This window comes from Haemaphysalis longicornis, unplaced genomic scaffold (assembly GCF_048455015.1).
Source record: "Haemaphysalis longicornis isolate Haplotype H1 unplaced genomic scaffold, Haemaphysalis longicornis Haplotype H1 scaffold_74, whole genome shotgun sequence".
Taxonomy (NCBI): domain Eukaryota; kingdom Metazoa; phylum Arthropoda; class Arachnida; order Ixodida; family Ixodidae; genus Haemaphysalis; species Haemaphysalis longicornis.
Window position 1 is genome coordinate 940578 of NW_027526431.1, and position 22151 is coordinate 962728.

Below are 22151 nucleotides of genomic sequence, written 5' to 3' on the forward strand. Positions count from 1 at the left end.
CCATTCGCGTTTACGCAGCGAACAGAAACCTATATTCGCTTTGATGCTGATTGTTTCATACGTCGAACGAATATAACCGTTCAGGGCTGCATGCAAGGGTCGTAGTATTCAGCGTTAAACACTTTCTTCCTTCGGTACCTAATTCCGTTTTTTAGTGATTTTCAGATTTTCGAGATAGATATGTAGGCCAGTGTCCTGTCATACGCTATTTTCGTTACAATTGCTATAACTCCCGCATTTCGCCCATGCTTAAGCTGTAGTAAATAACGGGAGGAAAAACAACACTTTCTCATCTTCTTTCTTCATCCCAGTCTTCCTCAGCTGGTTTCCGAAGAACGTACATAGACTTGACATTTTCACTCTTCATCTTAAAATTCTATTTGACTCGATACTAAGACGATCAGTAATTACTGGTTAACTCCCTCAAAACTTCTGTGAACTTAAAGAACAGTCGTTTTGTATTTGACACAGGGTAATGGTGTTTCCGAATCGTGTTTTCGAAGGGCTTGGCGTTTCCTAGTGCGCGTCGTTCATTCGTTCGTTCGTTCGTTCGTGCGGTCGTTTGAATGTATGTATGTATGTATGTATGTATGTATGTATGTATGTATGTATGTATGTATGTATGTATGTATGTATGTATGTATGTATGTATGTATGTATGTATGTATGTGTGCACGTATTTATGTATGTATGTATGTATATTTGTTTGTTTCTTTAGGCGGATGCTATCAAAGTGAATGTTAACGTCCGCGTTGCCGGGAAGGGACGCGATAAAGCCATAGTATTCTTTCTGTCACCTTTTCCTATATTTTTCACAATAGTACGGCCTGTTTGCAACGGCAATTGTCATATCGTTTGAAAACAGCGCGGAAGACGGGACGGAGCAAGTAATAGACGACACAAGCGCTGTTACTTGCTCCGTCCCGTCTTCCGCGCTGTTTTCAAACGATATGATGTACCAACAAGCCCTTCAGTTCACCCCTTTGGCAATTGTCAGGATTGTTCTATGACTGCATCTCCAGTAGTAAAACAAAATTTATGGGTAACTCAAGGTTGCTCTGTTGTTCAAAATTTTGTCACCTATGTTTTCCTGATTCGACACCCTCACAGAGTAGATTGGCTGAAGGCTTTAGGCGAAGTCTATTACTCCAGGTGCAAACCCATGAAACGCCTGAAAGCGTCTACCTGATCTTGAAGCTCTGCCAAGGCCACGTAACCGGCTCGTGGGGTTTGGCGGAACCTACGGAAGCGTCACCTACCACGCTTGGAACGTCTCGTGACGTTGGGAGACCACTGCGCCTCGTTGGCCGGCACAAAAATACATTGAGAAACACATTGTGAGGGATGAATTCAAAGAGGCATAGAATTTAAGTGTCTCTTCCCGTGAAATTACACCTATGCGTCAGATGTAATTTTTTATGGTAATTCGAATCATTCGCAGTTTATAAAATTTGCAAGCTAATGTATGTCGTCCAAAGTTTTTTATTGCGCCAGGGGGCCAGCGTTTCGGTCGTGTGTCCAGACTATGTGGCATATTGTTCCTATAAATCCGCAAAATATACAATCCTCGGAGTGCGGCGTAAAAAAGGGAGAAATATTGACGACAATATTGCTGCCTAATCGAACACCCTACTGTTTTTAGCAACAAACCTGACCACTCTCTCTCCTCCTGTAGCATTTTTGGGAGGCAAGAGATTTTAATATAAATGTGTTACTTGTACGACTCTTCAACAGAGCGTTAACGCAACTGAGATAAAAATTGATATAGTATTAAGGAAGACTGCGTTTTGCAACTGCCTAAGCGCATATGTGCAACTGCCTAAGCGCATATTTGGCATATTTGCTCCATAAAAACCAGAACAGCAAGCTGTTTCAGAAAAAATTATGGGTAAATACGTAAAAACCGAACAACACCACGAAGAATAAAGTGCGCGGATAGCATTTCTTGATTGTATGGCTCTCAGCCTTCCATGCTATCAACTCGTGTCGGCGTAATCCACGGTTAGTGCTGTGAACGTCGCCGGAAGTAACGAGGACCTTTTGACGGTCGTCACACACCGTCGAGTTTTGTCTCGCCAAGAAGATTACCCGCTAGCAATAAAGGAATACCCCGTCTACAGAAAGGTAGAGGAGGCTTTAAGGGGTTGTGGAGATGACGTTGCATGGGAAAAACTGCAATTGGAAAATATGTCATTTAGTTATAGCAATCAGAAGCGTTAGGTGGCTCGAACCAACGCAGTGGCGTATACGAAATGCAAAATATAACATTTCGCTTACTGCACCGCGGCGTGGAAATCTGTAGTGCAATTTGCGAAAACAGAACAACGAAGGCACCACACATTTTGCGGCTGCTCAGCGAATGCTTCACACAAACACACATAAAAATTCAAACTCCAGCCGCTGCCTCACCCAGTAATGGTACGGTGACCAGCCACCAGGGACCATATGTGCGAAACAGCGCCCCACTCCATGCAAAGCGCGGTATTCGCTTTTTCTCTTCTCAGCGCAGAACGCGCGGGCGCACACAGAAATACGATGTTGAGTGCACGTTTACTACATCCTAGGAAGTGCTTAATTGTTATTGTTTGTTAACGCACATTATCTAAACAGCGTCAGAAAACGCAGAATATGGCACGTTTTGCACTGAAACGAGTGTTAAAATGACCGACGGAGCAACTTTATAAATGCAAGCTAACGAATCGTGAGAGAAAATTCACATAACTTGAAAGCGTTTCCAAACCGAATGCATCCCTGAAGCCGGTACGGTTTTCTGACCGGCTATAAAATCGGCACGTGATGCATATGTTTTTGCCAACGACGTAGAAGTGACCATACAAAACAGGGCAAACATACGAGGATTACGAGGGAAGGAAGCACACTCAAGCCCTTGTGAGTGCTTCCTTCGCTCGTAGTCATCGTGTTTATTGCGCCGTTTTGTATGCTCGTAGTGAACACACCGGCACTGCTCCGGACGTTGATTCAGTAGAAGGGACAGCTGTTACACAGAGCTCAATAACCAACTCCTTTGATCTTTCTTGGCACGACGTTTTCTGTATATTAGAGTAACTGCGCGTTCAAGCTGCGCTAAGCGCAAAAACATATCCTAAGAAATGAATTGGAAAGTGACGATGACAGATGCCCGCAGGACGTTAGGGCCATTTTACCCAAATATGTGTGGGTATGACATCAACCCACCCTCTTCATACCTCTCGCCTGTCCACGCAATGAGGTCGGAAAATCACAATTACAGCTCTCGTCAGACTCCCAGACATGTATGACCGATTCCAAACCGGCTGCGCATTCAATGTGACCAATGTTTTCAAACTTTTTCACACACGCACTGGGTAGACTGCAAATGTGGGCGCAACGCAAAATTTGATGAGAAGAGATACTAGGTAACGAACACAGGGCTGACTTGAAATTGATTTATTTTTTCGTTTCGCATATACTACCAGCGAAGCTGTTGTTGTTGGCGATATGTGTACGACTTTCGGCGTCATCAAAAACTCGGTCATAGTTACTCATGCCGTTTAGCGTGCACGTGAGCACGCGCCACACAAAACGCGTATGGTGTCGTACAGGCCGGGAAGTTTCGCTCGCCAAAAATACGAAGATGGCAGTTCACGTGCGTCCGTACCTGAGGGGGGAGGGGTAGCACAAGGCAGCTCACACTACCTACGCCCAGTTCGCGAAGCCGGTTGTCCCTGGTTCCTGCGCATGCTGACGCGTTCCACTTTAGAGGGATGTGAAAGTCTGTGGACAAACGATCCGGGCCTGCCTGTCATGCATTAGGAAGAGAACGATGGAGATGGATAGGATGATGACTACAACTACACAAGAAAAGCGACAGGCTGAACTTGAAAATAAACATTTTCAACCATAATGCAATATGTGGTAGTGTTTCCTTCAGTGCTTACAAAGAAAGCAATCATCCGCGTTCGATACGGTTCAAGCCTTGCACGAATTAGTTCAAGCTGCGCCATTTTTTATACCTTCACATCCAAAACATACAAGCCAAACAAAGCTAACATGATTACTCCATTGAACTCGAACTATCGTTAATCGGAGCCACCGCTTTGTTCCGATTAACGATAAAAAAAAACACCTGCCCTGAGAGATGGTCAAAACTAAACACTTGTAGGGAGATGGCTTCACAGGGATTGTCATCACAGTTTTGGTTCAGTTGTAGAATGTTTTCTACGTAATTATTTTTCTGGTTGTTTTTTTATAGCAATAGTCACAAGCGGTAAAGTTGGAGCCCAGCCACAATACGTACAATTACAGGCCTGTTGGCCAATAATCGTTTTGTCTACGTTATTGTAGTGCTGCTTTAATCTGTCATTCAAACGACTTTCTGTTTGCCATACGTAGTTTTTACTACCGGACAGCGGGAAAGAATGGAAGACGCCTCCCATGCAATTCAGGAACCGGCTGACGTGTCTTGTGGAGAAAAGCTGTGGAGATCGGGCTGCTGAACACAGTCTTGAACAAACTTCGAATTGTTTATTTATCGGAGAAAAACCACTTTTGTGCAACGCGTTCTTATATACCTTTAAAATTATGCGCTATGCTATGCATCTCCAGAATCCCAGCGATTCTTGTTCACTTCCGGTCAGTACCAATACGTCAAAGCTGTACTGCATGTTTCTTTTTGTTTTCTGCAAGAAAACGTGTGCTATAGATGTCCACGGCTGCTTTGGGAACCCCGCATTCGGCGGACAGTCTATCCGGTAGTGAGTCCACGAAAATTGCAGCAAGGCACAACCGGACATCATGTAGCGTAAGTGCTGCTTCCTTGATAAACACTGGAATAAAGTTTAGTTTCCCACTGCTAGCATTGTTTAACAATAAATAAAGGCTCTAGCCTAAAGCGTGTCCAACACAGAGAAAATGTCGTCGACAAGCCTTCCCCGCGCAGGAGCCACTAGAACGCACCACGGACACCTTGCCCGCGTAAGACTCACATATTCTAGGTCCCAATACATCAGTGGAAGAATTACTTTGTTCTGTTCATAATGTGCGGCGAGATCGCAGGCAATAGTTTTTCGGTAACACTGCTAGAACGTTTGTCCTTTGGTGGTCATTAATGTTTTCCTGCCGCGTTGCTCCTTGCGGGCTGCGCGAGGGTGTCCGTTCCTGCATTCAGGAATACAAAAAAGTAATCATTCGGACGGCCAATGCATGGTGGTCCGTTTCGTTGCTCACGTTAGCGTTAGCCAGCATATGCATGCGACCCTTTTAGCGTCAAACACATTCAAATGTTACTGCACGGCACTCGTATTTTAGTAAAAACAATTGCGTGTGTTAAGAGGTACGTTCATGATATTGGAAATGAATGACCCATTGTGAACTTATGAACTAATATCACAATGTGGTTAAAAGATCAAAATAAAAAAGCACTGCTCCGGCAATTGGAAAGTATACGTTTCACCACTGCGCCTGTTTCTTTGTTATCTCCTTTCTTTTTGGTTCATATGGGGAATGAAGAGTCCGAGGGTTCGCACGCGTTATGCGTCCTTTCTGCATTCATACGTCGAAACTTATTTTTAGTGACGTCCCTTCTCATAAAATTTGTCATGATCTTTAGCTGGGCAGCATTTTTCGCCCGTTATCAAATATCTATATTACTTAAGGTCGGGTCTTACGAAATTCCAATGAATAAATAAGGCACGCACAGTGGACTTAGGTGGATTTATGGATCTTATTTATGGATAAGGATAAATAACCATTCATTTTTTGTAATTTCTTGAGGACCTAAATAGGCCTAAGCCTTAGTGCCGTAAATATTATTTTTTGCCTATCTCATTTCTTATACTCTCTTTCTGGTTGCTCTATCATTTTTTATCATTAGTTGAATACAAAGACAGCCTTTGTGTTATATACGCTCCGTGAAGTATTTGCCGACGTTGAAATGCTTATGACACGGTGTGTAGGGGCTGAAGACCTCCCTCAAGCTCTCTGCCTTTAGCCCCAGTCTCCTCGCGCACCGGCGAGAAATAGCTTTTTCCAAATCAATTCAATTAAATTAAACTCAAGGTCATAAATCAACTGCCTCTACCGGTGCCATTCTAAGAATAATCATTTTGTACTCAAATGTAGAATAAATGAATTGGCCAAATCACAAGTGGTTGCAGCATGCCAAGATTGAATTTACACCCAAACAAATAGCGGCATTGACGACTTGCAGAACCTCTCAATGACACAAATGGATAATTTTGCCGAAACAGCCTATGTTAAGTTGGAATAAATGCGATTTTTCAATAGAATATAGCATTACTATAACTACCCGCTCCTGCGTTCCAGGTTCCAAAGTACAATCCTCCACACAAATCTCCTTTCAATTTTTGGCGGGGAAAAAGTGCTTTATGTGTCCCCGCAGTTTTTCATTTTGGTAAGGGTACGTTGGCCATTGCAGAATTTTCTAGTCGACGGCCCGAATACATTAACTGTTACGAATTGAATTTTATAAGCCGTTCATTTAGGGTAATATAAGCGAAGGTAGACGAAATAACAATATAACACAGGAATAAAAGAATAACCTACACGCTACAAGATGGGTCTTTTTTGTGCTACGTTTCCGATATGGAACCTTCTCATGAAAGCCCGCCTTCAAATTCACCAGCCGCGCTGAAAATAAAACAAAACGTATGACGGAGGCTAGTCCCTGCGGGGCCTGTAGAGTTGTTCTTCCCGAAAAAGTTTTATTTTTCAACCACTTTCCGCTGTTTGCAAACGCTGGCTTCTAAATTAGGGTGAAATTGGCTAGTGCAGCTTTACTAAGCTGGGCCCTAACCACGCTTTGGCCACTGGGGAGCGTTGTAATTTCACTATTTTTCTACTTTTGAAGTTCCAAAACAACTTTGCGAACAGGCGGCGTTCTTTGGTTGGAGTGGTCTGCATTATTGACGGGTTTTACAGAGTGTGGAATGTTTTATCTTTATTAGATTAGTTTGCAAATTCTAGCGGCGCCATCATGCTTTTTTGGAATTGCTGTACTGTGCTTGAGAGACTTCGATGAGATGTTAATAATTTAGTTTTTACATTCTACTTGGGTAAACCGGCAGTGCTTTGTCGGTTATTTAGGCGCTGATGCTCAGTATTGCTTGGCGTGAATAATTGAAAGAAGCTTTGACGTCACCAGAATCAGCCATATCATCACTTTTTGAAGAAGACGGCTAAAACGTTGCAAAGCATTTCCCATGATCATTGTACATTAACTCATCCACCTATTTATGAATGGTTTTAAACAACAGCCATGTCTAACGCATACCATTGACAACTATTATTTTACGTAACTGATTGTCTCATGTCTAGAATGCTTGTTTTGTGGCGTGTCTTAGCGAAATAATATCGAAATAAAGATAATCTTGGTCTGGGTGGTTCGCTGCAATCTGATTTATCACGCCAAAAAGCATTAGTTTGCGGTTGAGCTCCAATAATAACGCGGAAATACTACAAACCCTCGAGAAAATACAAAATAAATGGAATGCCACTTTTTTTGCGCTTGAGCAAAGGCCTCCATGTTTGCGTAAAGGCCTCCAGCCAATAGGTTTACGAATATACATGACCAATAATGATATTCACATTTTTCTTCCCATTCACATTTTGAGAAAGGAACACTGCTGTGCGTCCTGCACAAATATGTGGCGTCGCATCTACTGCACGTGTATCAAGGACGACCGTCGGTTACGGAGTCTCCCTCACTGACGCAACCCGACAGCCGTTAGAACGCTCCGATCAAGCTTCCACGGCATCTGTTGGGACAGTGCCCCAAGAACTTGGGGGTTCCTGTTGGGCAGCAGGGTGGACTTTTTTTACTCAACTCTTTGCTGAAGGTTAACGGCACCAATGACGCCGGACTCCCTGCGCCGCTGGGATTTTTTGGCTACATGTTGAAAGCGCGAAAACATGAACCCTAGAATGCGGCGAACTCAGCCTACCGTCGGGCAACCCAAATTTGGGCTGCAAGGTTTCCAAGAGGTGCCAAATACTCCACATGCCTACTAACAGCAGGAAAGAAAGTGTGGCCCTCCGCCGTTTTATAATAAAAATGTTGTGTCTAACGTAAAATGGACGCCTCACTGGCAACATGAGGTAGCAACAATCTGCACGTAATTAAGTGTACTTGAATGTCGCAAATGTAGTGGCCGATCCACGACGCCACTTAGTTTGCATTATAGAAGCTTCAAAATTTTAGCTTTGACGAATGCAGTATGATATATTGGTTGTACTCATTGCTGACTCTGAATGTCGTTTCCGAGTCGGTTTTTTGTGTTGGGAGATCGAGGGATTTCTATCATTTAGTTGGTGTATCGACATAGTCTACATAGTCAAACAGCTTTACATTCAGCCGGAATAAGGTGAGATGAGTGAATTATACATAGAAGGGCATAAAACCGTCGGAATGACTTGAAGAAACATCACTGCTCTGGTGCGGCACCTGCTAAAAGCACGCGTCCTTTCTTTCTTTCGCCTACCATCCACAGCTGAGTTGCCACTTCTCGACATTACAGATTAAGCGGAGGCCGCGAATCTTGCCACTGCAAGATTCGCGTAGCTGCCAAATTGCACCGTCCTCAGTCGTAGCTTCCAAGTTGCACCGGCGACCTATTTCCGTGGACGCCTAATGAGCACGGCTGATAGTGGACGGCCAGGAGCCAAGGGGAAATCGAAAAATGCGCCTAATAACGTTATTGCGGTAAAACTGTCGGGGGGATCTACTGACCGATAATGCGCGAACGAACAGTTTTAGAAGAGGCAACGAGTAGAGCATACTGCAATATGGACTATGTAGCATCAGGTAGGCGACAAAACGTATGTAAATCTAATAGAAGCAATTCAAACAAATACACATCGAAGACTCAAACAAATAAATTAGGCTGCAGAATAACAAAGAAAACACTGTAGAAATACCGATACAATGGAAACCGGGTTTTATATTAGGCCAAAGAAGAAAAGAGAAAACACTTTTGTTGGTTTTGGAGTAAATTCACATAGCGAAGTGATTTAAAGGGGGTGGTAGTTCATTCCAGATTGACATGGCCGCACATTTCGGTAGTTTTCAGTACATAGAACGGATGTTCGGCAAAATTATGTTGCACTGTTCTGAAACTTTTGTGCTGTTACTGCTGAAAAGTACTGGCACCAACTTGTACTGCCACCAACATTATGTTGCCCAACTAAAACAGGGGAAAATGATTTGCGTCAGGGTCTCAGAAACCAAGGACGGCGACGGTTATCAATGACGAAAATGACTAAAATAAAGCCCACTATATTACGACTGATCGCATAAGTTTGCAAAATAATTTTCACTATTCCCGCGGTTCTGTCGCTGGTGCAAGATCAGTGTGGAGATCAAGAGATGGCGTTACGAGAAGTTAAAAATCACTATTAAAATGGGGATGGTTGATCTGTCAGAGAACAGCCGCGGAAGAATGTTCGACGTGGCTCTAGAGAAAGGCGGTACGCAAAACGCACAATCACAAAAAAAGAACTCTGTAACCAATTGCCCCCAATATAAAACGCACAACCAAGAGCAGGGAAACGAATAAAAACAAGACGAAACAATAAGATTCATGCAGCAGTAGATCATCAGCCAAATACTGGAATGCCTACAGTACCGCAAATTTAGCCGCACAGACGGAACTGAAAGGAACACCATCATGAAGACAGCATAAAAGGCAGTCCTAAAACCTCGCAATTCGGATCGTGCGAGGAACTATCAACTGGTGGACCACCAAGGTAACAGAATGCACATGCATTAGCGGCCTAAAAAAAGTAAGCCGATTAGCTCGATGGGGGGAAGAAATAACAATATTTGGAGCTAAGAATGCGCTCGGGGAACACCTTCCCCCTCAAGTTCCTAAATAAGGCTGCGATAATGACGATGCATATCTTCAACTCACGTCTTCATAAACGATTTCCAGAAATCAGGGAAACAACCCTCCTCGAACGAAGAGACCGGCAGGAAAAGCATAGCCGGGAGGGGCCAAAATATGGATACAGTCTTCAAGACAGGAGGTGCTATCGTAGTATCAAATTGATTCGGGGAAAGTTTCAGAATCGTACTCCGGGATCAGCAAGAGCACGAGGCCGCACACTGTCGTAGTTTACTTTTCTCGCAACCTTTGTGACTGCATGTCCCTCGTACACACAAAAACCAAGAAACAGAAGTTGGAGACATCCTTTCGGCAATCCGACTAGCACAAGTATCGAAAAGAAGCGTAAAAATTATTCAGTACACTGAAAGTTGATTATGGTGTTTTCTGTAGAAAGAATGACTAAGCACTTCTATGAAACATTCTCATCCACAATGCAAAAAGTTAGCGACGGCACCTGGACAGCCGGACACAGTGGTCCGGAATATAACGACGCATTCACCAAGAGGCACATGAACTCGCATACCACGCTCCTTGCGACCACGATTACCACACTGTCCACCTGGAAAAACGTTAAGAACGAAGCTTAAACCTATGCCTAAGAACGCGATCCTTCTCCTTCCTATAACTGGGTCTCAACGCCGAGGAATCAGAAACTCAGTGGACGAAAAACCAACAGAAGTATCTGTGAACGCTTGTGCGTTAGAATGTTGGGTGGGAAAATCAGGTATTAACTTCACACTCCGCTATAAGCGAGGAAACATCCACCCTCTCGCATGCAACAAAGCCATGTGCAAAGGTATGGTCAGGGGAAATCAAACTTAACATTACAGATTCCACTTCTTCGATACATGAAAGACAGCTTTGGCCAGCTCGTGGCGTCAAGATCGGGGCGACATGATTGGGAGGAAAAGAGAAGATACTGCTGCATCAAGTGCCCTAGACCTCAGATTCTTCTATTGGGCTGCCGTCCAATTCTTTACCACGCCTTCCAAAACCCCCACTATTTCTTCTTCAACAAAGATCTTCACTCCCTCTCTCTATCTCTCTCTCTCTCTCTCTCTCTCTCTTCGCAAAAAGCACAATTATTCATCGTGGCCTACACATTACAGAATTAACATTTTCAAACGCTCACACTGACGCCCCCCGCTCAAACTGACAAACAGCTCCCCTCCGAAACCTTTGACGCACACATTTTTAGCAGAGAGCCTTCGTCTTTCCTGGGCCATGGCGACTTAAAAACCCTCGTTGCTAGTTATTCTCTCTCCGATCGGGAAGCGTACGTCGCGAATGCAACCGTGGCGTACGCGAACGCTCCGTGGGAGGCGAAATATCTCCATCGCGGCTTCCATATCAGGATACAAACTTAGATGTCTGCAACTTTTATTTGTAACTACGGTACCTCCTTAAGGTTTGTCATTTGGAAGCATTTTAATTATGTGAATTAAACTTGCACTTCAGCTTCAACTTCTAATTTAAACCGCTTCAATGATGTCTCACAGGGAACAAAGATTGTTATAGTAAAAACGATATGTTTTTTGCCAATAAAATAATGGGTTATTTCGTATTAATATTTTTGATAATAACTCCACATTTTTTAGTTTGGCTGCGATGGGCACCAGGTGAATATTTTAACCACAACAAGGGTCACTAACACCGTTGGACGCGTAAAATTGATGATGTAATTATACAAAGAAATGCTCTACCCGGTTTGAGCATAACGAAGGATTGCGAGGAATGAAGACTTTTGGTCGTGTGGTCCTTAAAGATGGTTTCAAAGTCAAGCAGCCTTTCTGTTTCATAAAGGGTTTAGAGGGAAACATCAAAGACCACCCTGTTTGAAATGCAGAGGACGTTGTCGCAGCAGACACTCCAGCTTCAGGGAAGTTCGCAGGCTTTTTGCGCCGCGTATTCGATTTTTTTCTTAACACAAAATCCAGGGCATCCTTTGTTTGGTTTGATTTAGAAAAGAATGCGGAAGCTCTGTAATGAAAGTTTGGAAGCGGGTCGTAGCACTGCCAGTTTTCTGCAGTTCGCCTTTGAGGCACACTGTCAACGTGCGAAAGCCTACGTTGGCTGTTTAATAAAGAAATATACGTCTTCATTAGTAATGCGGCGTTATCAAATGCTCATGTATACTCCAAAACCTTTTTCTCATTTTATGGGCAGTAATAGAGGTACACCGCTCAACTCTCCACACTAAATCGCAAGAGCTGGGTTGTTCTCGCTTCTTGGTTACTGGTATTAAATTGGAAGCGCGGTACGGCGTAAAATCGCGATGTCGGTGAGTAGCTTCTGGATTAACGGCAGGATTTTGCTTCGCACGTCGCCTTCCATACTGACTGCACCATGTGCGCGCTAAACCCGTTTTGTGGAACCGCCCCTTAACGATGTTTAGCAGCGCTCTAGACTCTATCGTGTTTTCTAACCATAGATGCATCGATTGTGCAGTGATGCTTATAAGTTTACTATCCGTTTCTTTAGATTCATTTGTCCGTAGTGATCAGCAAGCCCAATGAAATTTGACGTCGGTTCTGCCGTGTAAGCAACTGACGGTCACCTTTTTTTAGTTTTTGGAGAGGCAGGGAAATCTCTTAGCGAGTAGCCGGGCCCCTTGTATGAACAGAGCTGTGTGGGCCCGATTTAGGGAATACGCATTGAAGATCCTTGTTGCTCTTAATACTTGTAATATGGTAAAGACACACGCACCCCAATAACACGTTTTACTGCTTATGAAGGCTTCTATAACTAATTTTTTGTGATCTGAACTATATCTGAAAATTACTATAACTTTTGTGTCATGTGAAAATTGGTTAAATCGCTAATTTAACAGGTCTTGTTTGGCACAGAAATAATTTTGCAGCTAATCTTCCTGTCATTTTTACTACTTACACATCACCTATTTGACCTACCCCTTCGTGTTTTTGATTGGCGTATCCGAGTTGGCTGAAATGTTTTTCGGGGATTCCGAAATGGGTTTTTCTATGCCAGGATGTTATCTGTGCCCAAATTTGGTTAATAAAAAATCTGGCCGCTTTTCAATAACACGGTTTTCTTCGTTCTCGCAAATCATGCTTTGCCTCGTTGTTCACCGAATTGTTGGGCACGTTTTATTTATTCCTTTCACTTCCACCGCCGCCGGCATAGCGCAATTGGTAGCGCACCACACGCGTTATGCGGAGGTCGTGGGTTTGATTCCCGCTTCCGATGACGGTGGATTTTTTCTCGACATTGATTACTTTATTCCTCTATCCAAAAATGGCAATCACCTCATTCGGCGCTATAAAGCACCGTCAAGTACCCAAACAGCACTGCCAATAAAGACTGCTTTTTTGATGTGTATATATATTATTTAGGGTGGTATAGTCAATGAGAGCTTGATTCTGGGCTTGTTGATACATTACTACTTGTAAAACACTGCGCTAAATTGATATTGACAAGACGAATGACGGCGGAACACAAGATACACACATACCATAGCGCAACTATCAACCGGCCTTTATTTCCCGACCCTATTAGAAAACACTGAATACGTAAAAGTATAAATAAAAACAGGTAAAAACATCACACAAAACCCCATCTGTGATTAAACGCTATGTGAGTGACACCACGAGAAAAAGAGATCACGAACACAAATATCAAGAATTGAAGACATAGACACAGATAGGGTTTTTTGCGGTTTTGAATGTTTTTGTTTGCGTTTTCAATGTTTTCCGATAGGGCCGGAAAATAAAGGCAAGTTGATATTTTTTCTTTCGTATGTGTGCATTTTGTGTTCTCTCGTTCTTCATCTTCGCCAATGTCGATTTAGCGAAGTGTTTTAAAAGTAGAATGGAATAGTTAGAGGCTGTATCGAAAGATATGTTGAAGCGCGTTGTAAACAAGACGTTCTTATTTCGAATGGTCAGCCTTAGAATTCTGCACACATGACTCTTCAGAGATGCCACTTCTACTATTAGAAAAGCAATACTTCCAACTTCACTTTAACCAAGCCGTGATTCTGCTCATATGTATGAAAATATTTCGAAATTTGGTTGCAGATTTGGATGACTAGCTTTCAAATGTTTTGTTTGAGGATAAAACAGCACAGCATTTTAGAGAGTGGTGACCCATAAACGTTTCCGTGTATCAAGTGGTAAGTTCTCAAGCATAAAATGTGTGTCCAAAGTGCTGGATAGCTTATGTACTAACCATTTTCAGACTGGTTTGCCTGTGTTACGTGTACCATATTTGCAGGGGTGATTGCTATATTTACCTGCGTGAAAAATACCTTATTTTAAATTATAAAAGTAAGTAAAGGATCATCTTTCTTTATAAACCCCTTGTGAGATGATTGTAGGTCAAGTTGCACAAGTAATTTCAAGTCAACGTGGCAAGCAACTGTTGGCTTTGAGACTTTTTTGTAATCAAAAAATCGATTACTGAACCAAGCAGATGGAGGCTGTCACCTTCAAGATGCAAAGCCAGCTGGACAGCTCATTGGAGCGTCGATTACAGATGATGAAAGATAGGTGAAAGCATCAAGTCGTGGGAACCAATGGCCTACTCTAGATTACGCGAAATAACCTTTACTACGCCTTACGAACGGCTTTATCATCATGCGTGCTGGGGAGATCCCATTTTGATCCGTATGAACAGCCCCTATAGAATCCTTCGAGGATTGCAGGTGTTACACATTCATTGTAAACCAAATTGGGCCTTACGGCCTGATAGCGGGAAATTACTTCTTTAAGTTGGTTCTTTCTCTCCAGCATTTCTATGTAGCACAGAGATCAAATATATCTCGTATCATCTCGACTACGACGAGGGATCAGAATATGTATGGTGTTCTCAAGCAACGCCTAGCCGTCCGCAGTGTTTCACGCGTTGTTGCGCACGCTTTGATTGAGTTGCACTCACAGGGAAGGGCAGAAGCGTCTTCCTACTTCACAAAGAGTGCAGATTTTCCGCCTGGTTTCTTCCTCTACGCGGAAGCGTTTCCAACGAAGCGCTCCGATTAGTATTAGTTCCACCCAGCAGGGCATTAGAATAAGGAAGCGGCTGAGCCCAACTGTCGCTAAGTGTTCCGAAGGAAAGTCGTGACCGGGACAACAGAGTTGACTACCACAGAGCTTATCGTACATGCGGCATTCTGCTTGCCTGGACAAGAGTAGGTCTGAAGAAACTCCTACACCACCCTGCCTGCGCCATCTCCTACCTAGTTGCTATTGAAGCAGCTGTATAATGCATAGCTAACGAGGGGTAGAGATAAACATGGGAGACACACTTGTGCTTTCAGGCATATTAATGCACCGGTGCGTCGGAATATGTACTCGTTGGTCGTCTGTCGTTTAGTTCTCCGTAGTGAGATGGTTTCGCGCAATTATTCTGAAGTTGTTACTAGACATCCTTGATGCAAGTTTGAGTTAAGTGAAAGCGACTGTCGCAATACAGTTCGTACTTTTAGATGCGACGCTGAGAGCATCTCTTGTCGGCGGCCCGTTTCTTCCTGCGTGCGTCCGTCGTCATCGTCGTCGGCGTCCGCATTCTCCTCTGCTAACCCCCTCTCCTCTCCGATAGCGAACACTTTCTCTCGAGGGACATTGGATTGGGTTGGATTGGCTTGGCCTGGCTTGACTTGGATTGGATTGGATTTGGATTGGATTGGATTAAAGTGGATTGTGTTGGATTGTGTTGCGTCATAGCTCGGCAGATGCACTGGCGGCGGCGCGTGCCCAGGAGAGAGCGAACACTCTCTCTCTCAACATCGGCGGGTGTGCGGCCCAGCGCGCTCTCACTCCGCCGTTTGGCGGCGATGCTCGCGGTTCTGCGCATGTGCAGTTCTCTCTCACTCTGCGGTCTCCTCTCCTTCGGGCGCGCTGCGCATATAACTGGTGTGCCACTCTCCGGCGCCCTTTCGGTCGACGGTTGCTCTCTGCTTGCGCTTGAACCCCCCCTCAGCGTCGCATCACACCAGGGTTCCCGCGAGGGGAGGTGGCGTAACTTTTTCAATATTGCGTGTTGTAATAGGGGTGAATATTGTAGAAAAGTCGTTTAAACACCTGAATATTAGCGGTAAGTTAGGTTAGCAGGTACTTACGGCTTCTGACATACCAACTGAATGAAATTGCCGCAGCTTTCTTTAATAATTATGATTTTGCTTCCAATGTATAACAGGGCAGTGCGTTTTTAGAGGAGGGCGCTTGGAGCGTCCACTACTGCAATGTTATAAGCAATCTTCTATTATCTTCCTTTCGGAACTGTGAAACAATTAAACTGATTTTTTTATTCTAGCCTTCTTACGAAGTGTAATTCTCATAGTGGCGTACAACCAATAAAGCACCCTACTTCTAGTTACGTAGCACTTGAGCGCATGTTATTGATGTGTTCAGGCGACTTGACCTAAATTCTGCAGACTTTGTTCAATTTATGAGTGTCTAAAAGTAACATAGAGGGGAAGCGCAACGTTTCATTTCCTTGAATTTAAGGGTGAATAATTTGTGTTCAGTGCTCTCAAAATACTGCAGTCCATTTATTGATTCACATCTGGTATTGAAGAGGTTTTTAAGCGCAACAGTTTTTCTTGCGCTAGAAACGTCAAAATGTCTGTCTGTCTGTCTGCCTGTCTGTGTGTCTGTCTGTCTGTATTTCTGTCTGTCTGTCTGTCTGTCTGTCGCTCAGTCACCTGATTCAGCCTTCTGGCCATAAGATGAAAAAATTCGCCAGAAACAAGTATTTAGAGAGAGCCTTACAGTACAATCTATGTCAGTTCATTCCGCGCTGAAGATTAAAAACCGCGCTGGTCACAAAGAAAAGCTACCTACAATGGACAGTCGCAGACATTAGAAAATTTAGCTGACTGTTTTTGACGTTCCGCTCCGGTACTGCGGAAACATATACATTAATTTGCGGGGTGGTGACACTATTACTGATATTTGAAGTACCAGATAGTGTGCGCCCAGAGGAGGATCTCGAGCGAAGATTTGATGCTTTGAGTGGTTCTCTAAAGTATACACAGTTTGGCTGCTCCTCCTTCATCCAAGTGACCTCTCACCAACACAGCGCCTACATGTTACCCAAAGAATAGCGACACAAAATTGTAAAATTTTATATTTATGCGTCTGCCTGCATTATAATCAGATCGGAGCTTGTAAAACCTTAAATTTGCTTCTGTTACAAACACAATGTTTGTTTCCTAACCATGCGCAGCAAAAACATGCAGGAAATTTTCCCCCGCCCTCCGTTTTCTACATTTTTAGCGGCCGAGTAACTGGGTGGCAGGACACATCAATGGAACGGCACCGTAAGTCCCGAAATCCAAACAGTCGTAACATTCATGGACCAAATATTGGTATACAGCTGATTGAAAAGAATATGAATAAGTACCGAGCAGGTTTTAACATTGGCTAGAGAAAGGTGGTTATTTATAGAGCAGCGTTTTTGCTTCTGCGGGTAGCAAAGAGTTTCAAGATGGAAGAGAGACATCAAAGGCCGCCCTGTTTTAAATGCAGAGAACCTCGCACTAGCCTACACGATGCCTCAAGAAAAGTTCTTGGCCTTTGTAGTGCCGCCTATACAAGATTCATGCAGGATCTCTTCTGGAAAGGCGGCTCCCTGCTTTGATCTGAATACTGACTGGAAATTTTAAGGCAACCTGTACCGGTAGCGAAGTGTTTGTTAGTGAGGGGGCGTTTTATTCAGAGGTAATTACCGTGAACCCAGTTTTCTTTAGTAAGTCCTGTTTCTTAATCCACAAAAGCTGCAGTGAATGCCCCTGACTGCCGTTACTGGTACTTTCCCTTACATATTTCCAAAAGTGTAACCATGTTACTCCAACTTTACTCGGGACACTGTAAATAAGTTCATGGAGGAGACCCCAATCGCTAAGAATTACGAATAATACAAATTTAAGCTAACGTTTATTGCCCTGTGCTGGTATTGAATGTCTCCCGAAAGAGGCGTTTTATTTTGCGTATAAATCGTACGATTTTGCTGCAGGAGTTATTCCACATACCCGACACCATCATTGATGGCGGATTTACTTTTAAAGTTGCAACACCTCGTTTCGGCTTAGCTAAAAAGGAGTGCAGAGTTTATGCAAGGGTCTTCATTTTTGATTTTATGTTTGAAATAAAGTGGCTAGATGCCACGTTTAAATAAAGGAACGTTTCCCCTTAGGCATGCATACCCAGGTACACGCTCCGTTCTATGTTAAAATATTCCTCAATGATCTTCCGAAAAAAAAATAATATATCTAGGCGTGGGACATTTTGGTGAATCCTGCGGAGCTGATTGAATAATTCAATGTTTGCTGCAGGGTTCAGAGTAAGTTCTCTTTAAAATCTGTGGCGCACCAGCACAATAGTATTTGCTATTTTTGTTAGTAAGAACCATTCTACCAAATGTAAACTAAAGGAAAAACACCCTTTTGCTTAAAAACTGTGAGGTTCTACGACGCTGTTTCTTTTATGTATAAATATTGTCATTTTCTAATGTGACGAGTAAAAAAGTCGGCAAGCGCTTCATCACACTATGCAGTTAAGGGTTCTAGGAGAGGGACACACATCCACAAATTTAAATATAAATCCCAACCCTAGTGGCCGTTTTCCTATAAAATGAGAGGGGCTAGAAGTGCATTTTAGGCTCCGCCTCAGATCCGAAAAAATTATTTCGCACACCTTCGATCTGCAGAGAAACCAAAAAATACCATGGATGCTTAGAACTCTCTCAGAATGTGAAGGGGAAACAACGTTCTACCTGCTGTTCATGTGCTGTGTGAATATTCTGTTGAAGTCTGCGGGCGCGCCCGTAACCACTTGACCATCCTCCTGAATAGCAGCCTCCGAAGCTGGTTCCGCTCGCCCACTTCCTATCGAAGGGGCTAGTTGCTTATCTGGTGCTGATCTTTCTCATGAACATTGCGACCGGGCTCATCAACACTTGGCCAAACCTTTTGACGGTACCCTGTGGTGCTTACTCACTTCCTCGACATCACCAGGGGCCTCCTGTTCTCTTTTACCGGTAACGTCGCCTCAGAAGACACTTCGCGTGGTACCGGGAGCAGCGGCCTACCCTCCTTTTGTCCTGCTCGTTACCATTCCTAGCACCGTCCCCCTCTCTCAGTACCCTTCTCCTACCCTCCTCTTGCACTGCTGTTTCCCTTAGAGGGCGCACATTCCCTGCCTCACGCTCCTTTCACACACAAGTTCAAACTTTTTATATCCCCGATTTTATGTACCTCACAACTGGCATGCTCCGAACATTAGGATCTGGGGACTCTTCGTTCAAATATTTCACCATTCTGAACTTTCAACGGAAACACACTAGGTGAGGAGCCTTTCCTAGGGACCAGTAGGATAAAATTGAATAATGGAATGTTCTATGAAATGAACGGAACATCAAGAAAAGCTTAGTACAGTGTTGTTAAAGTGAGATGCATTTTGAAAGAACAGCTGTTTAAGCTTGAGTTCCAGCCGTGTAGGGCTTTGCTCGGAAATCGGCGGATCAAAGTAGATAGGCGGAAAATGCAAGGCCGAGAAGTGTGACCGAAAGTTGCGAAGAGTAGAGGAGCCAACGAGCAGGTGCAAAGAGTGAGCGTTGTAGTGAAGATGTTCCGCTAAGGAGGCGCGTGTCCACGATTGGCTCCGAATAGCGATGACATCCGCTATGTCGTGCAGGTGTTCTCCTAGTGGAGAGAGACGGCGTGCACTCGGCGGTACCGGTGTCTCATCTACCTATAAGATAGGCAAGTGCTATGAGAGTATCTGTTACAGCTATAGATGAGCCAAGTTAACGAAATAGAAAAGCCATGTTAAATCTATACAAAATGCGGAAGCTATCAGAAAAGCCATGGTGAAGATTGCAAAACCCCCCACCTCCGCTATTTCCTTAGTCGTCGCATCTTGGTTGCGATGATGGCCGTATTTTTTTAAAAGAGGCCCAATGCTGCTTCCGTCGTGCTTTCACAACCCACATGCTTCCTGATAATTGTTCAGTTGTCACCAATCTTTCCAGTCAAATGAATGCAAGTCTTGTAGAGAATAGAAAAAAATTGTACACGTATAAACAGTTTGGTAATTTTTTGTTCATTATTATGTGACGTCGGAGATCATTCGCCTGCTTATTGAAGAACAGCGCGGCCTTTTAGATCTTCAGATTAAAATTCTTTAGAAAGAGTTTGCATAGAAAGGCGTCCCACAAATGGCCTTACTTTATCATGAGATATTGTCACGAAGCCAAGGACGACGCAGTTGTTTAGAAAAGAAACAAGTTTATTGCAGCGAACTTGTGCTCCCCTAAGAACTGAAAAGAATACAGAGGCGGCGAAGCAGCGGTCAACAAAGTGACGTACGTGCGCCGGCGAGCGTCGCAGAATCGAATGTCCCGGCGTCCGCACTGCACGCTTTTTATCTTTCGGCGCGCGTGGTTCTCGAAACGTCGATTCACATCGAGAACACAGTAGATCCAAGAAGATTATTCTGGGCTGTTCACGTTAGATCGGAATGCTCTCCCTATCACGACAGATAACACATGCGGCACAGAAAGAAAGAATGGAACACGCACTTCCCTTGGCGCTGAGATAACACAGACCGGCGCAGCCGGGCGGTACAAGCAAAACACAAATAAACAAACCCAATGTATGGTTCGCGGCATTACCCCCCCTCTAAGAGTGCATCGACCCGATGCTAACATAAGCGACAGTCCGAAAATAAAAATAAAATTCGTTATCGTCCGTAGAAAGGTTTTAAGCGAACCACGTGGACGACTTCGGGCCACTTGCGTCGTCGTGATTTTCCGGAATCACCATCGGGGATCACCTCGTAGGTAAGTTGGCCGACACGTCGTAGAATCTGGTAGGGTCCGAAATACCGTCGCAGGAGCTTCTCACTGAGTCCGCGTCGTCGGATGGGAGTCCAGACCCACACACGATCCCCTGGTTGGTACTCGGCGTCTCGGCGTCGGAGGTTCTAGCAGCCCGCATCCACCAGCTGCTGGTCCGTTATACGAACTCGAGCGAGCTTGCGGGCCTCCTCCGCACGTTGAAGATATCCGTGGACGTCGGCGTTGAGGTCGTCGTGTTCTACGTGCGGAAGCATGGCGTCGAGCATCGTAGTCGGCCTTCTACCGTAGACAAGCTCGAACGGCGTCAGCTGCGTCGTCTCCTGGATAGCCGTGTTGTACGCAAACGTGACATACGGGAGCACTTCGTCCCAAGTCTTATGTTCAACGTCAACGTACATTGACAGCATATCTGCGATTGTCTTGTTCAGACGTTCTGTTAGTCCGTTCGTTTGGGGGTGGTACGCCGTCGTTCTTCGGTGATCCATGTTGCTGTAGCGTAATACTCCTTGCATCAGCTCCGCAGTAAACGCCGTTCTACGGTCGGTGATTAGGACTTCCGGGGCTCCATGTCGCAGCACAACTTGGCTTATAAAGAACTTTGCCACTTCTTGTGCAGTCCCCCTCGGAAGAGCGGCGGTCTCTGCGTAGCGCGTCATGTAGTCTGTCGCTACGACAATCCACTTGTTCTGTGATCGTGACGTAGGGAACGGGCCTAAAAGGTCCATTCCAATCTGTTAAAATGGTCTCGATGGGACGGAGATCGGTTGCAGAAGTCCGGCGGGTCTTGTCGGCGGCGTTTTTCGTCGCTGGCAGTCACGGCAGCTCCGGACGTAGTGGGTGACGTCAGAGGTAAGGCCGGGCCAGTAGTACCTCGCCTTGATTTTTCCAATAGTGCGGGCTGTGCCGAGATGTCCGGAAGACGGGTCGTCGTGGCACGCTTCCAAAATTTCGTCACGAAGGTCCGCGGGGATGACGAGAAGGTAATTCGCTCTTGTTCCTGGGCTGAAATTCTTCTTCACGAGGACGGAGTTTCTCAGGCTGAATGCTGGTAAGCTGCGTTTGAAGGTCCTAGGAACGGCAACGTTGCATCCCTCGAGGTACTCGATTATGACGCGTAAGTCGGGGTCGGCACGCTGCTGGGCGGCTAGGTCGCTCTCCGTCACGATCCCGAAGAACGCGCTGTCTTCATCAGAGTCTTGTGGTGGTGGGTCGACGGGGGCGCGGGACAGGCAGTCGGCGTCGGAGTGTTTCCTGCCGGATTTATAAACGACTGTAACGTCGAACTCCTGCAGGCGCAAGCTCCACCGCCCAAGACGGCCAGAGGGGTCCTTCAAATTGGCGAGCCAACACAGCGCATGGTGGTCTGTTACAACCTTAAATGGCCTTCCATACACGTATGGGCGAAATTTTGAAATCGCCCATATAATAGCCAGGCACTCTTTCTCAGAGGCA